General features: G+C 60.4%; 1 protein-coding gene and 1 long non-coding RNA gene across 4 annotated transcripts in view; one reads left to right on the top strand and one right to left on the bottom strand.

Annotated features, from left to right (window-relative positions):
- The window catches only part of LOC139267990 (uncharacterized), a 22,481-nt gene extending 12,846 nt beyond the window's left edge, over window positions 1–9,635 (bottom strand). Inside the window, exon 1 of the long non-coding RNA XR_011593954.1 lies at window positions 9,559–9,635. This is a non-coding gene — a long non-coding RNA (uncharacterized lncRNA). The remainder of the gene's footprint in view (window positions 1–9,558) is intronic.
- A 259-nt stretch (window positions 9,636–9,894) lies between these two features.
- The window catches only part of ssx2ipa (synovial sarcoma, X breakpoint 2 interacting protein a), a 114,314-nt gene continuing 108,370 nt past the window's right edge, over window positions 9,895–15,838 (top strand). For all 3 annotated transcript variants that reach the window (XM_070886450.1, XM_070886449.1, XM_070886451.1), the window contains exon 1: window positions 9,895–10,270. The gene's annotated coding sequence lies outside the window, so the exon portion shown is untranslated. The remainder of the gene's footprint in view (window positions 10,271–15,838) is intronic.

Here is a 15,838-nt window from a genome sequence, read left to right as displayed (position 1 = left end):
GTTTGAGGGGGAGGAGCGGCGAGTGTTTGAGGCGGAGGAGCGGCGAGTGTTTGTGGCGGAGGAGCGGCGAGTGTTTGAGGCGGAGGAGCGGCGAGTGTTTGAGGCGGAGGAGCGGCGAGTGTTTGAGGCGGAGGAGCGGCGAGTGTTTGAGGCGGAGGAGCGGCGAGTGTTTGAGGCGGAGGAGCGGCGAGTGTTTGAGGCGGAGGAGCGGCGAGTGTTTGAGGCGGAGGAGCGGCGAGTGTTTGAGGCGGAGGAGCGGCGAGTGTTTGAGGCGGAGGAGCGGCGAGTGTTTGAGGCGGAGGAGCGGCGAGTGTTTGAGGCGGAGGAGCGGCGAGTGTTTGAGGCGGAGGAGCGGCGAGTGTTTGAGGCGGAGGAGCGGCGAGTGTTTGAGGCGGAGGAGCGGCGAGTGTTTGAGGCGGAGGAGCGGCGAGTGTTTGAGGCGGAGGAGCGGCGAGTGTTTGAGGCGGAGGAGCGGCGAGTGTTTGAGGCGGAGGAGCGGCGAGTGTTTGTGGCGGAGGAGCGGCGAGTGTTTGAGGCGGAGGAGCGGCGAGTGTTTGAGGCGGAGGAGCGGCGAGTGTTTGAGGCGGAGGAGCGGCGAGTGTTTGAGGCGGAGGAGCGGCGAGTGTTTGAGGCGGAGGAGCGGCGAGTGTTTGAGGCGGAGGAGCGGGCGAGTGTTTGTGGCGGAGGAGCGGCGAGTGTTTGAGGCGGAGGAGCGGCGAGTGTTTGAGGCGGAGGAGCGGCGAGTGTTTGAGGCGGAGGAGCGGCGAGTGTTTGAGGCGGAGGAGCGGCGAGTGTTTGAGGCGGAGGAGCGGCGAGTGTTTGAGGCGGAGGAGCGGCGAGTGTTTGTGGCGGAGGAGCGGCGAGTGTTTGAGGCGGAGGAGCGGCGAGTGTTTGAGGCGGAGGAGCGGCGAGTGTTTGAGGCGGAGGAGCGGCGAGTGTTTGAGGCGGAGGAGCGGCGAGTGTTTGAGGCGGAGGAGCGGCGAGTGTTTGAGGCGGAGAGAGCGGCGAGTGTTTGAGGCGGAGGAGCGGCGAGTGTTTGAGGCGGAGGAGCGGCGAGTGTTTGAGGCGGAGGAGCGGCGAGTGTTTGTGGCGGAGGAGCGGCGAGTGTTTGAGGCGGAGGAGCGGCGAGTGTTTGCGGAGGAGCGGCGAGTGTTTGTGGCGGAGGAGCGGCGAGTGTTTGAGGCGGAGGAGCGGCGAGTGTTTGAGGCGGAGGAGCGGCGAGTGCTTGAGGGGGAGGAGCGGCGAGTGTTTGAGGGGGAGGAGCGGCGAGTGTTTGAGGCGGAGGAGCGGCGAGTGTTTGAGGCGGAGGAGCGGCGAGTGTTTGAGGGGGAGGAGCGGCGAGTGTTTGAGGCGGAGGAGCGGCGAGTGTTTGAGGCGGAGGAGCGGCGAGTGTTTGCGTAGGAGCGGCGAGTGTTTGTGGCGGAGCAGCGAGTGTTTGTGGCGGAGGAGCGGCGAGTGTTTGAGGCGGAGGAGCGGCGAGTGTTTGTGGCGGAGGAGCGGCGAGTGTTTGAGGCGGAGGAGCGGCGAGTGTTTGAGGCGGAGGAGCGGCGAGTGTTTGAGGGGGAGGAGCGGCGAGTGTTTGAGGCGGAGGAGCGGCGAGTGTTTGCGGAGGAGCGGCGAGTGTTTGAGGCGGAGGAGCGGCGAGTGTTTGAGGCGGAGGAGCGGCGAGTGTTTGCGGAGGAAAGGCGAGTGTTTGAGGCGGAGGAGCTGCGAGTGTTTGTGGCGGAGCAGCGGCGAGTGTTTGAGGCGGAGGAGCGGCGAGTGTTTGAGGCGGAGGAGCGGCGAGTGTTTGCGGAGGAGCGGCGAGTGTTTGAGGCGGAGGAGCGGCGAGTGTTTGAGGGGGAGGAGCGGCGAGTGTTTGAGGCGGAGGAGCGGCGAGTGTTTGCGGCGGAGCAGCGGCGAGTGTTTGAGGCGGAGGAGCGGCGAGTGTTTGAGGCGGAGGAGCGGCGAGTGTTTGAGGCGGAGGAGCGGCGAGTGTTTGAGGCGGAGGAGCGGCGAGTGTTTGAGGCGGAGGAGCGGCGAGTGTTTGTGGCGGAGGAGCGGCGAGTGTTTGAGGCGGAGGAGCGGCGAGTGTTTGAGGCGGAGGAGCGGCGAGTGTTTGAGGCGGAGGAGCGGCGAGTGTTTGTGGCGGAGGAGCGGCGAGTGTTTGAGGCGGAGGAGCGGCGAGTGTTTGAGGCGGAGGAGCGGCGAGTGTTTGAGGCGGAGGAGCGGCGAGTGTTTGAGGCGGAGGAGCGGCGAGTGTTTGAGGGGGAGGAGCGGCGAGTGTTTGAGGCGGAGGAGCGGCGAGTGTTTGTGGCGGAGGAGCGGCGAGTGTTTGAGGCGGAGGAGCGGCGAGTGTTTGAGGCGGAGGAGCGGCGAGTGTTTGAGGCGGAGGAGCGGCGAGTGTTTGAGGCGGAGGAGCGGCGAGTGTTTGAGGCGGAGGAGCGGCGAGTGTTTGAGGCGGAGGAGCGGCGAGTGTTTGAGGGGGAGGAGCGGCGAGTGTTTGTGGCGGAGGAGCGGCGAGTGTTTGAGGCGGAGGAGCGGCGAGAGTTTGAGGCGGAGGAGCGGCGAGTGTTTGAGGCGGAGGAGCGGCGAGTGTTTGAGGCGGAGGAGCGGCGAGTGTTTGAGGGGGAGGAGCGGCGAGTGTTTGAGGCGGAGGAGCGGCGAGTGTTTGTGGCGGAGGAGCGGCGAGTGTTTGAGGCGGAGGAGCGGGGAGTGTTTGAGGCGGAGGAGCGGCGAGTGTTTGAGGCGGAGGAGCGGCGAGTGTTTGAGGCGGAGGAGCGGCGAGTGTTTGTGGCGGAGGAGCGGCGAGTGTTTGAGGCGGAGGAGCGGCGAGTGTTTGAGGCGGAGGAGCGGCGAGTGTTTGAGGCGGAGGAGCGGCGAGTGTTTGAGGCGGAGGAGCGGCGAGTGTTTGAGGCGGAGGAGCGGCGAGTGTTTGAGGCGGAGGAGCGGCGAGTGTTTGAGGCGGAGGAGCGGCGAGTGTTTGTGGCGGAGGAGCGGCGAGTGTTTGAGGCGGAGCAGCGGCGAGTGTTTGAGGCGGAGGAGCGGCGAGTGTTTGAGGCGGAGCAGCGGCGAGTGTTTGAGGCGGAGGAGCGGCGAGTGTTTGTGGCGGAGGAGCGACGAGTGTTTGAGGCGGAGCAGCGGCGAGTGTTTGAGGCGGAGGAGCGGCGAGTGTTTGAGGCGGAGGAGCGGCGAGTGTTTGAGGCGGAGGAGCGGCGAGTGTTTGAGGCGGAGGAGCGGCGAGTGTTTGAGGCGGAGGAGCGGCGAGTGTTTGAGGCGGAGGAGCGGCGAGTGTTTGTGGCGGAGGAGCGGCGAGTGTTTGTGGCGGAGGAGCGGCGAGTTTGAGGCGGAGGAGCGGCGAGTGTTTGTGGCGGAGGAGCGGCGAGTGTTTGAGGCGGAGCAGCGGCGAGTGTTTGAGGCGGAGGAGCGGCGAGTGTTTGAGGCGGAGGAGCGGCGAGTGTTTGCGGAGGAGCGGCGAGTGTTTGAGGCGGAGGAGCGGCGAGTGTTTGAGGCGGAGGAGCGGCGAGTGTTTGAGGCGTTTGAACGGCGAGTGTTTGAGGCGGAGGAGCGGCGAGTGTTTGAGGCGGAGGAGCGGCGAGTGTTTGAAGCGGAGGAGCGGCGAGTGTTTGCGGAGGAGCGGCGAGTGTTTGCGGAGGAGCGGCGAGTGTTTGAGGCGGAGGAGCGGCGAGTGTTTGAGGGGGAGGAGCGGCGGAGTGTTTGAGGCGGAGGAGCGGCGAGTGTTTGAGGCGGAGGAGCGGCGAGTGTTTGAGGCGGACGAGCGGCGAGTGTTTGTGGCGGAGGAGCGGCGAGTGTTTGAGGCGGAGGAGCGGCGAGTGTTTGAGGCGGAGGAGCGGCGAGTGTTTGAGGCGGAGGAGCGGCGAGTGTTTGAGGCGGAGGAGCGGCGAGTGTTTGAGGCGGAGGAGCGGCGAGTGTTTGTGGCGGAGGAGCGGCGAGTGTTTGTGGCGGAGGAGCGGCGAGTGTTTGAGGCGGAGGAGCGGCGAGTGTTTGAGGCGGAGGAGCCGAGTGTTTGAGGGGGAGGAGCGGCGAGTGTTTGAGGCGGAGGAGCGGCGAGTGTTTGAGGCGGAGGAGCGGCGAGTGTTTGTGGCGGAGGAGCGGCGAGTGTTTGAGGCGGAGGAGCGGCGAGTGTTTGAGGCGGAGGAGCGGCGAGTGTTTGTGGCGGAGGAGCGGCGAGTGTTTGAGGCGGAGGAGCGGCGAGTGTTTGAGGCGGAGGAGCGGCGAGTGTTTGAGGCGGAGGAGCCGGCGAGTGTTTGTGGCGGAGGAGCGGCGAGTGTTTGAGGCGGAGGAGCGGCGAGTGTTTGAGGGGGAGGAGCGGCGAGTGTTTGAGGGGAGGAGCGGCGAGTGTTTGAGGCAGAGGAGCGGCGAGTGTTTGAGGCGGAGGAGCGGCGAGTGTTTGTGGCGGAGGAGCGGCGAGTGTTTGTGGCGGAGGAGCGGCGAGTTTGAGGCGGAGGAGCGGCGAGTGTTTGAGGCGGAGGAGCGGCGAGTGTTTGAGGGGGAGGAGCGGCGAGTGTTTGAGGCGGAGGAGCGGCGAGTGTTTGAGGCGGAGGAGCGGCGAGTGTTTGAGGCGGAGGAGCGGCGAGTGTTTGAGGGGGAGGAGCGGCGAGTTTGAGGCGGAGGAGCGGCGAGTGTTTGAGGCGGAGGAGCGGCGAGTGTTTGAGGGGAGGAGCGGCGAGTGTTTGAGGCGGAGGAGCGGCGAGTGTTTGTGGCGGAGGAGCGACGAGTGTTTGAGGCGGAGCAGCGGCGAGTGTTTGAGGCGGAGGAGCGGCGAGTGTTTGAGGCGGAGGAGCGGCGAGTGTTTGAGGCGGAGGAGCGGCGAGTGTTTGAGGCGGAGGAGCGGCGAGTGTTTGAGGCGGAGGAGCGGCGAGTGTTTGTGGCGGAGGAGCGGCGAGTGTTTGTGGCGGAGGAGCGGCGAGTTTGAGGCGGAGGAGCGGCGAGTGTTTGTGGCGGAGGAGCGGCGAGTGTTTGAGGCGGAGCAGCGGCGAGTGTTTGAGGCGGAGGAGCGGCGAGTGTTTGAGGCGGAGGAGCGGCGAGTGTTTGAGGCGGAGGAGCGGCGAGTGTTTGAGGCGGAGGAGCGGCGAGTGTTTGCGGAGGAGCGGCGAGTGTTTGAGGCGGAGGAGCGGCGAGTGTTTGAGGCGGAGGAGCGGCGAGTGTTTGAGGCGGAGGAGCGGCGAGTGTTTGAGGCGGAGGAGCGGCGAGTGTTTGAGGCGGAGGAGCGGCGAGTGTTTGAGGCGGAGGAGCGGCGAGTGTTTGTGGCGGAGGAGCGGCGAGTGTTTGAGGCGGAGGAGCGGCGAGTGTTTGAGGGGGAGGAGCGGCGAGTGTTTGTGGCGGAGGAGCGGCGAGTGTTTGAGGCGGAGGAGCGGCGAGTGTTTGTGGCGGAGGAGCGGCGAGTGTTTGAGGCGGAGGAGCGGCGAGTGTTTGAGGCGGAGGAGCGGCGAGTGTTTGAGGCGGAGGAGCGGCGAGTGTTTGAGGCGGAGGAGCGGCGAGTGTTTGAGGCGGAGGAGCGGCGAGTGTTTGAGGCGGAGGAGCGGCGAGTGTTTGAGGCGGAGGAGCGGCGAGTGTTTGAGGCGGAGGAGCCGAGTGTTTGAGGGGGAGGAGCGGCGAGTGTTTGAGGCGGAGGAGCGGCGAGTGTTTGTGGCGGAGGAGCGGCGAGTGTTTGAGGCGGAGGAGCGGCGAGGGTTTGTGGCGGAGGAGCGGCGAGTGTTTGTGGCGGAGGAGCCGAGTGTTTGAGGCGGAGGAGCGGCGAGTTTGAGGCGGAGGAGCGGCGAGTTTGAGGCGGAGGAGCGGCGAGTGTTTGAGGCGGAGGAGCGGCGAGTGTTTGAGGCGGAGGAGCGGCGAGTGTTTGAGGCGGAGGAGCCGAGTGTTTGAGGGGGAGGAGCGGCGAGTGTTTGTGGCGGAGGAGCGGCGAGTGTTTGTGGCGGAGGAGCGGCGAGTGTTTGAGGCGGAGGAGCGGCGAGTGTTTGAGGCGGAGCAGCGGCGAGTGTTTGAGGCGGAGGAGCGGCAAGTGTTTGTGGCGGAGGAGCGGCGAGTGTTTGAGGCGGAGGAGCGGCGAGTGTTTGAGGCGGAGCAGCGGCGAGTGTTTGAGGCGGAGGAGCGGCAAGTGTTTGTGGCGGAGGAGCGGCAAGTGTTTGAGGGGGAGGAGCGGTGAGTGTTTGAGGCGGAGGAGCGGCGAGTGTTTGAGGCGGAGGAGCGGCGAGTGTTTGTGGCGGAGGAGCGGCGAGTGTTTGAGGCGGAGGAGCGGCGAGTGTTTGCGGAGGAGCGGCGAGTGTTTGAGGCGGAGGAGCGGCGAGTGTTTGAGGCGGAGGAGCGGCGAGTGTTTGAGGGGGAGGAGCGGCGAGTGTTTGAGGCGGAGGAGCGGCGAGTGTTTGAGGCGGAGGAGCGGCGAGTGTTTGAGGCGGAGCAGCGGCGAGTGTTTGAGGCGGAGGAGCGGCGAGTGTTTGAGGCGGAGCAGCGGCGAGTGTTTGAGGCGGAGGAGCGGCGAGTGTTTGAGGCGGAGGAGCGGCGAGTGTTTGAGGCGGAGGAGCGGCGAGTGTTTGAGGCGGAGGAGCGGCGAGTGTTTGAGGCGGAGGAGCGGCGAGTGTTTGTGGCGGAGGAGCGGCGAGTGTTTGTGGCGGAGGAGCGGCGAGTGTTTGTGGCGGAGGAGCGGCGAGTGTTTGTGGCGGAGGAGCGGCGAGTGTTTGAGGCGGAGGAGCGGCGAGTGTTTGAGGCGGAGGAGCGGCGAGTGTTTGAGGCGGAGGAGCGGCGAGTGTTTGCGGCGGAGGAGCGGCGAGTGTTTGCGGCGGAGGAGCGGCGAGTGTTTGAGGCGGAGGAGCGGCGAGTGTTTGAGGCGGAGGAGCGGCGAGTGTTTGTGGCGGAGGAGCGGCGAGTGTTTGAGGCGGAGGAGCGGCGAGTGTTTGAGGCGGAGGAGCGGCGAGTGTTTGAGGCGGAGGAGCGGCGAGTGTTTGAGGCGGAGGAGCGGCGAGTGTTTGAGGCGGAGGAGCGGCGAGTGTTTGCGGCGGAGGAGCGGCGAGTGTTTGCGGCGGAGGAGCGGCGAGTGTTTGAGGGGGAGGAGCGGCGAGTGTTTGAGGCGGAGGAGCGGCGAGTGTTTGAGGCGGAGGAGCGGCGAGTGTTTGAGGCGGAGGAGCATCGAGTGTTTGAGGCGGAGGAGCGGCGAGTGTTTGAGGCGGAGGAGCGGCGAGTGTTTGTGGCGGAGGAGCGGCGAGTGTTTGAGGCGGAGGAGCGGCGAGTGTTTGTGGCGGAGGAGCGGCGAGTGTTTGTGGCGGAGGAGCGGCGAGTGTTTGAGGGGGAGGAGCGGCGAGTGTTTGAGGCGGAGGAGCGGCGAGTGTTTGAGGCGGAGGAGCGGCGAGTGTTTGAGGCGGAGGAGCGGCGAGTGTTTGAGGCGGAGGAGCGGCGAGTGTTTGAGGAGGAGCGGTGAGTGTTTGAGGGGGAGGAGCGGCGAGTGTTTGAGGCGGAGGAGCGGCGAGTGTTTGAGGCGGAGGAGCGGCGAGTGTTTGCGGAGGAGCGGCGAGTGTTTGAGGCGGAGGAGCGGCGAGTGTTTGAGGCGGAGGAGCGGCGAGTGTTTGTGGCGGAGGAGCGGCGAGTGTTTGTGGCGGAGGAGCGGCGAGTGTTTGTGGCGGAGGAGCGGCGAGTGTTTGAGGCGGAGGAGCGGCGAGTGTTTGAGGCGGAGGAGCGGCGAGTGTTTGTGGCGGAGGAGCGGCGAGTGTTTGTGGCGGAGGAGCGGCGAGTGTTTGTGGCGGAGGAGCGGCGAGTGTTTGAGGGGGAGGAGCGGCGAGTGTTTGAGGCGGAGGAGCCCAGTGTTTGAGGCGGAGGAGCGGCGAGTGTTTGTGGCGGAGGAGCGGCGAGTGTTTGAGGGGGAGGAGCGGCGAGTGTTTGAGGGGGAGGAGCGGCGAGTGTTTGTGGCGGAGGAGCGGCGAGTGTTTGAGGCGGAGGAGCGGCGAGTGTTTGAGGCGGAGGAGCGGCGAGTGTTTGAGGCGGAGGAGCGGAGAGTGTTTGAGGCGGAGCAGCGGCGAGTGTTTGCGGAGGAGCGGCGAGTGTTTGAGGCGGAGGAGCGGCGAGTGTTTGAGGCGGAGGAGCGGGGAGTGTTTGAGGCGGAGGAGCGGCGAGTGTTTGAGGCGGAGGAGCGGCGAGTGTTTGAGGCGGAGGAGCGGCGAGTGTTTGAGGCGGAGGAGCGGCGAGTGTTTGAGGCGGAGGAGCGGCGAGTGTTTGAGGCGGAGGAGCGGCGAGTGTTTGAGGCGGAGGAGCGGCGAGTGTTTGAGGCGGAGGAGCGGCGAGTGTTTGCGGCGGAGGAGCGGCGAGTGTTTGAGGCGGAGGAGTGATGAGAGATTGGGTACGGGACCCAGGGATAGCACGGGCCCGGCCCACACTGCGATATGTGTACACACTAGGTCCGTGCAGCAGAGCTGGTCTCCAGCTGTCCTGGTTAACCCTTGCCCCTGGACCAAGGCCTAGCTCTGTCAAGCCCCGGGTGGTGGCTGGTGTACAATGGCCACCCCACGGTAAACAATCCACCCACAGGCATCTCCCACCCTGCAGGATGCGGTTCGGGGGCCCGGAATAACTCTTTTTGGAGTTCACCTGCAAAAACATAAAACATTAAACCGTGCCACCCGACCTGGGTGACACACCAGACATTTACAAGGCCCTTTTTTCCTTTTTTGGGTTTTTTTTTTGTGTTTTTCATTTTTTTGGGGGTTTTTTTTTTGGGCACTAAAATCTCATTTTTCCAGTGCCCCCTATAAAAGGGAAGGGGACACTAAAAGCACCGGCAATTAAAACAAATTAAACTTTAAAACGTAAAATCAAATTAAAATTTGGTTGCCGGGCGTGATGATGCACTCCAGTCCCTCCGGTGCCCACCTCTCGCGGAAGGCCGAGAGCGTACCGGTGGACACCGCGTGCTCCATCTCCAAGGACACCCTGGACCGGATGTAAGAGCGGAAGAGAGGCAGGCAGTCAGATTGAACGACCCCCTCGACCGCCCGCTGCCTGGACCGGCTGATGGCACCCTTGGCCGTGCCCAGGAGCAGTCCTACGAGGAGGCCTTCGGACCTACCCGCTCCCCTCCGCACAGGGTGCCCAAAGATCAGGAGAGTGGGACTGAAGTGCAGCCAGAATTTCAGGAGCAGCCCCTTCAAATAATGGAACAGGGGCTGCAACCTCGTGCACTCAATAAAAACATGGAACACGGACTCCTCCAGACCGCAGAAATTGCAGGCGGCCTGGGAGTCCGTGAACCGGCTTAAAAATTTGTTGCACGGCACTGCTCCGTGCACCACCCTCCAGGCCAAGTCCCCGATAAATAGTGGGAGGACCCCTGCGTAGAGTGCCCTCCATCGGGGACCCCCGCCTCCTCCGGACGGCAATATGGTACGCCATGGCGTGTCCGGACGGCCGGCGAGGATGGCAAAGTTGAGAGTGTGCAGGAGCAGCCCGTACAGGAAACCCCTCCGCGCGGAACTGAAAGGCACGGAGGGGATTTCCCCGAGGCGGCTCAAGTTGTGAGGCGCCGGCCCCCACCCCCACCCCCGACCCCCGAGGGAGGTGGCCCGGAATCCCGGGGCCGACAGTGAAACACCTGCGAGCTGTGAGCTGTGAGCGGCGGGCGGTCCGGGTTGGAAGGGCGGCCTGTGCTGAAGGACAGGCAGAGGGGGGCCCAGGGGGCCAGGGGGGCGTGGCGGTTGCCTAGAAACTCCCAAGCAGCCAATGAGGCGCCGGCTCACTGGGTCGGGCCGGGCCAGCGGCAGGCGGCAACCAATGAGCCGGGGCGTTGGGACAGGGCGCGGCGGCGTCTTCACAGCGAGCGAGGGCTGAGAGAGAGAGAGAGACAGGGCGGGCGGGCCGGGGAGAGCGGCGGGCGGCGGGCGGAGAGGGTCACTAATAGCCCCGCGGGTGGATGTGTGAGGGAGGGGGGGGTCACTAATAGCCCCGCTGTGTGTGTGGGGTAAGAAGCGGAGGCCCGGCCTTGTGTGTGAGGGAGGGCTGTCGGGCGGTGAGAGAGAGCGAGAGAGCGAGCGCCGGTTGCCATGGATCCCGGCTGACGGGCACGCGCGGCTGGTCACCTGCTGTCGGGCGGGCGGTGCGCGCGCGCGCACGCTCCCGGGGCCGCGCGGCGCGCCCCCCCCATGGTGCCCTCAGCAATTGTCTCTCTCTCTCTCTCTCACTCTCAGTCCCGGGGGGTTGTGCTGTGCTCCGCTCCGCTCCGTGCCGCCACTCGGTCTGCCCGCTGCCCGCTGCCCGCACACCTGGCCGCAGGATCCCCCCACTCCCCGCAAACCAGGTAAATGATCAACTTTTGCTGCTGTCTTCCGCTCGGTGTTCTGTGGGCTCCAAGTGCAGGCGCGGTTCTCAATTGCAACAAGTGTTTTCTTTGCCCGGTGGACGATGTTCCAGGGGGGCAGCTGCAGGGAACTCGAGGTCATCAGTATCACCCAGTGAATCCAACAGGGGAAATAAACCTCTTCACCCAGAGAGCGGTGAGAACCCAGTGAACCCAACAGGGGAAATAAACCTCTTCACCCAGAGAGCGGTGAGAACCCAACAGGGGAAATAAACCTCTTCACCCAGAGAGCGGTGAGAACCCAGTGAATCCAACAGGGGAAATAAACCTCTTCACCCAGAGAGCGGTGAGAACCCAACAGGGGAAATAAACCTCTTCACCCAGAGAGCGGTGAGAACCCAGTGAATCCAACAGGGGAAATAAACCTCTTCACCCAGAGAGCGGTGAGAACCCAACAGGGGAAATAAACCTCTTCACCCAGAGAGCGGTGAGAACCCAGTGAATCCAACAGGGGAAATAAACCTCTTCACCCAGAGAGCGGTGAGAACCCAGTGAACCCAACAGGGGAAATAAACCTCTTTACCCAGAGAGCGGTGAGAATGCAACTCGCTGCCACAGGGAGGGGTTGAGGCGAATAGTATCGATGCATTTAAGGAGAAGCTGGATAAACACATGGGGGAGAAAAGGAATAGAAGGATATGGGGATAGGGTGAGATGGAGAGGGGTGGGAGACTCGTGTGGAGCATAACCACCTGTTTCAGCAAGTTAACAAGTGACTGCCGGGTTTGGATTCTTCTGTTGCTGCTGTTATTCCCATCCTAATGAACTGTGTTCATTCTGTTAGTTGGTGTTTGTTTCTGCTGATAAACTCCAGCCTAGTTGAAGGGTTATTAATATTTTGATATTTCAAACAACAGTGTTGATATTTGATGTCTCCAAGATAAGAGGAGACTAATTGATGACCCGTTTCTGACTGCTCCATTTTTGTTCGGGGCCCAGGAGAGGCGAGGGCCTAGGGGCAGCACGGTCCAGCCCACACTGCGATGTGTGTGTGCACTAGGTCCGTGCAGCAGAGCAGGTCTCCAGTTGTCCTGGTTAATCCTTGCCACTGGATCAAGACCTAGCTCTGTCAAGCCCGTGTGGTGGCTGGTGTGCAACGGCCACCCCACGTTAAAAGAATCCAATGCACAGGCATCTTCCACCCTTCAGGATGTAGTTCGGGACCTAGATTGACCGGTCCCTCATTGAAACACCTGAAAACTCATCCCTTTTTGGTGTAGAAGTGGATCATCCTCGATACAAGGAACTGCCTAATACTGTACTACTTATGGACTGAATGATGTGTTTCTGTGCTGTAGACTTCATGTACCTCCATCGAGTAATGGAGTTTTGATGTTGGTTACAGTTGGTGTGCATGAAACTCTTTTAGGAGTAAACAAAAAAACATTAAACCGTGCCCCCCGATCTGGGGGAAACACCAACATTTACAATGCCTTTTTTTTTTGGCACAGAATTGAATTTTTTTCCAAGTGCCCCCTATAAAAGGGGAGGGGGACACTAAAAGCACCGGCAATTAAAACAAATTAACTTAAAAACATAAAATCAAATTAAAATTTGGTTGCCGGGCGTGACAATGCACTCCAGTCCCTCCGGTGCCCACCTCTCGCATGAAACTCTTTGAGTCTACCTGTAAAACATAAAACATTAAACCGTGCCACCCGCCCTGGATGACACAGCAGACATTTACAAGGCCCTTTTTTTCTTTTTTTTGGTGTTTTTTTTTTGTGTTTTTCTTTTTTTTTTTGGGCGCTAAAATCAAATTTTTTCCAGTGCCCCCTATAAAAGGGGAGGGGGACACTAAAGGCACCGGCAATTAAAACAAATTAAACTTTAAAACGTAAAATCAAATTAAAATTTGGTTGACGGGCGTGATGATGCACTCCAGTCCCTCCGGTGCCCACTTCTCGCGGAAGGCCGCGAGCGTACCGGTGGACACCGCGTGCTCCATCTCCAAGGACACCCTGGACCGGATGTAAGTGCGGAAGAGAGGCAGGCAGTCAGGTTGAACAACCCCCTCGACTGCCCGCTGCCTGGACCGGCTGATGGCATCCTTGGCCGTGCCCAGGAGCAGTCCTACGAGGAGGCCCTCGGACCTACCCGCTCCCCTCCGCACAGGGTGCCCAAAGATCAGGAGTGTGGGACTGAAGTGCAGCCAGAATTTCTGGAGCAGCCCCTTTAAATAATAAAACAGGGGCTGCAACCTCGTGCATTCCATAAAAACATGGAACACGGACTCTTCCAGACTTGGTGTGCATGAAACTCTTTTTGGGAGTAAACAAAAAACATTAAACCGTGCCCCCCCGATCTGGGGGAAACACCAAACATTTACAGGCCCTTTTATTTTTTTGTGGTATTTTATGGGGGTTTTTTTTGCACAAAAACATATTTTTTCTCCAAGTGCCCCCCACAAAAGGGGAGGGGGACACTAAAAGCACCGGCAATTAAAACAAATTAACTTAAAAACATAAAGTCAAATTAAAATTTGGTTGCCGGGCGTGATGATGCACTCCAGTCCCTCCGGTGCCAACCTCTCGCATGAAACTCTTTTTGAGTTTACCTGAAAAAAAACATAAACATTAAACCGTGCCACCCGCCCTGGATGACACAGCAGACATTTTCAAGACCCCTTTTTTTTCTTCCTTTTTTGTGGTTTTTTTTTGGGGCGCTAAAATCACATTTTTCCAAGTGCCCCCTACAAAAGGGGAGGGGGACACTAAAAGCACCGGCAATTAAAACAAATTAACTTAAAAACATAAAGTCAAATTAAAATTTGGTTGCCGGGCGTGATGATGCACTCCAGTCCCTCCGGTGCCCACCTCTCGCATGAAACTCTTTTTGGAGTTTATCTGCAAAACATAAAACATTAAACCGTGCCACCCGACCTGGGTGACACACCAGACATTTACAAGGCTCTTTTTTCCTTTTTTTTTGTGTTTTTCATTTTTTTTTTTTGGGCGCTAAAATCACATTTTTCCAGTGCCCCCTATAAAAGGGAAGGGGACACTAAAAGCACCGGCAATTAAAACAAATTAAACTTTAAAACGTAAAATCAAATTAAAATTTGGTTGCCGGGCGTGATGATGCACTCCAGTCCCTCCGGTGCCCACCTCTCGCGGAAGGCCGCGAGCGTACCGGTGGACACCGCGTGCTCCATCTCCAAGGACACCCTGGACCGGATGTAAGAGCGGAAGAGAGGCAGGCAGTCAGGTTGAACGACCGCCCGCTGCCTGGACCGGCTGATGGCACCCTTGACCTCTCGCATGAAACTCTTTTTGGAGTTTATCTGCAAAACAAAACACATTAAACCGTGCCACCCGACCTGGGTGACACACCAGACATTTACAAGGCCCTTTTTTTTTGGGTTTTTTTTTTTTTCTTTTTTTTGGTTTTTTTTTGGGCACTAAAATCACAATTTTTCCCCAGTGCCCCCTATAAAAGGGAAGGGGACACTAAAAACACCGGCAATTAAAACAAATTAAACTTTAAAACGTAAAATCAAATTAAAATTTGGTTGCCGGGCGTGATGATGCACTCCAGTCCCTCCGGTGCCCACCTCTCGCGGAAGGCCGAGAGCGTACCGGTGGACACCGCGTGCTCCATCTCCAAGGACACCCTGGACCGGATGTAAGAGCGGAAGAGAGGCAGGCAGTCAGGTTGAACGACCCCATCGACCGCCCGCTGCCTGGACCGGCTGATGGCACCCTTGGCCGTGCCCAGGAGCAGTCCTACGAGGAGGCCCTCGGACCTACCCGCTCCCCTCCGCACAGGGTGCCCAAAGATCAGGAGAGTGGGACTGAAGTGCAGCCAGAATTTCAGGAGCAGCCCCTTCAAATAATGGAACAGGGGCTGCAACCTCGTGCACTCAATAAAAACATGGAACACGGACTCCTCCAGACCGCAGAAATTGCAGGCGGCCTGGGAGTCCGTGAACCGGCTTAAAAATTTGTTGCACGGCACTACTCCGTGCACCCCCCTCCAGGCCAAGTCCCCGACGAATAGTGGGAGGACCCCTGCGTAGAGTGCCCTCCATCGGGGACCCCCGCCTCCTCTTGACGGCAAGATGGTACGCCATGGCGTGTCCGGACGGCAGGCGAGGATGGCAAAGTTGAGAGTGTGCAGGAGCAGCCCGTACATGAAACCCCTCCGCGCGGAACTGAAAGGCACGGAGGGAATTTCCCCGAGGCGGCTCAAGTTGTGAGGCGCCGGCCCCCGAGGGAGGTTCCGGGGTTTGGCGCCGATGAGGAATTCCGTCCGGATGGGGGTCAGTTCGGACAGGATCTCCCCACGTGCTTGAGCCTCCTCGATGCACCTAACGGAGTCAGGGCCCAGAGCTGTTTTTAGCGACTCGATGGCATCGGCCGCGTGGCGGACGTTGGCAGAATTTAGGCGCCGCGCCAGCGTTTCTGGCGCCATCCAGCCCGCTCCTCCGCCATCGAGCAGGTCCCTGACCCTGGTCACCTCACCAGCCACAGCCCTCTCTTCCGACCGCCACATAAAACCTCGGTCGTGGAGGTACGGATTCCCGAGCAGCGGCTCCTGCAGGACGGCCGCCACTCCAGCCGGCGGAGAGCTGCGCTTGGTGGAGACTTTGTTCCAGACCCTGATGAGTTCCCTGTAAAAGACAGGCAGCTCCCGGAGGGCGGTCCTAGCACCCCCCAAGTTCACAAACAGGAGCTGCGTGTCATAATTGAGGTCGCGCTGCTGGCGGAAGAAATACCTCGCCAGAGCACACCACCTAGGAGGGGGCTCGACGTAAAGGTATCTCTGCAGGGTCTGAAGACGGAAAGTCGCGAGCTGGGCGCTGACGCACACCAACGACTGACCGCCCTCCTCAAGCGGGAGACTCAAGACCGCGGCAGAGACCCAGTGCTTCCTGTTGTTCCAGAAGAAGTCCACCAGCTTCTTCTCCCAAAAAGTTAGTTTGCAGGTGCAGCAGGTAATCAAGAAGGCGAATGGAATGTTGGCCTTCATTGCGAGAGGAATGGAGTACAAAAGCAGGGAGGTCCTGCTACAACTGTACAGGGTATTGGTGAGGCCGCACCTGGAGTACTGCGTGCAGTTTTGGTCACCTTACTTAAGGAAGGATATCTTAGCTTTGGAGAGGGTACAGAGACGATTCCGGAGATGAGGGGGTTACCTTATGATGATAGATTGAGTAGACTGGGTCTTTACTCGTTGGAGTTCAGAAGGATGAGGGGTGATCTTATAGAAACGTTTTAAATAATGAAAGGGATAGACAAGATAGAGGCAGAGAGGTTGTTTTCACTGGTCGGGGAGACTAGAACTAGGGGGCACAGCCTCAAAATATGGGGGAGCCAATTTAAAACCGAGTTGAGAAGGAATTTCTTCTCCCAGAGGGTTGTGAATCTGTGGAATTCTCTGCCCAAGGAAGCAGTTGATGCTAGCTCATTGAATGTATTCAAACCACAGATAGATAGATTTTTAACCAATAAGGGAATTAAGGGTTATGGGGAGCGGGCAGGTAAGTGGAGCTGACGGCTCGATCAG

This window comes from Pristiophorus japonicus, chromosome 8 (assembly GCF_044704955.1).
Source record: "Pristiophorus japonicus isolate sPriJap1 chromosome 8, sPriJap1.hap1, whole genome shotgun sequence".
In the NCBI taxonomy this organism is placed as follows: domain Eukaryota; kingdom Metazoa; phylum Chordata; class Chondrichthyes; family Pristiophoridae; genus Pristiophorus; species Pristiophorus japonicus.
This window is presented reverse-complemented; position numbering and strand designations above follow the sequence as displayed.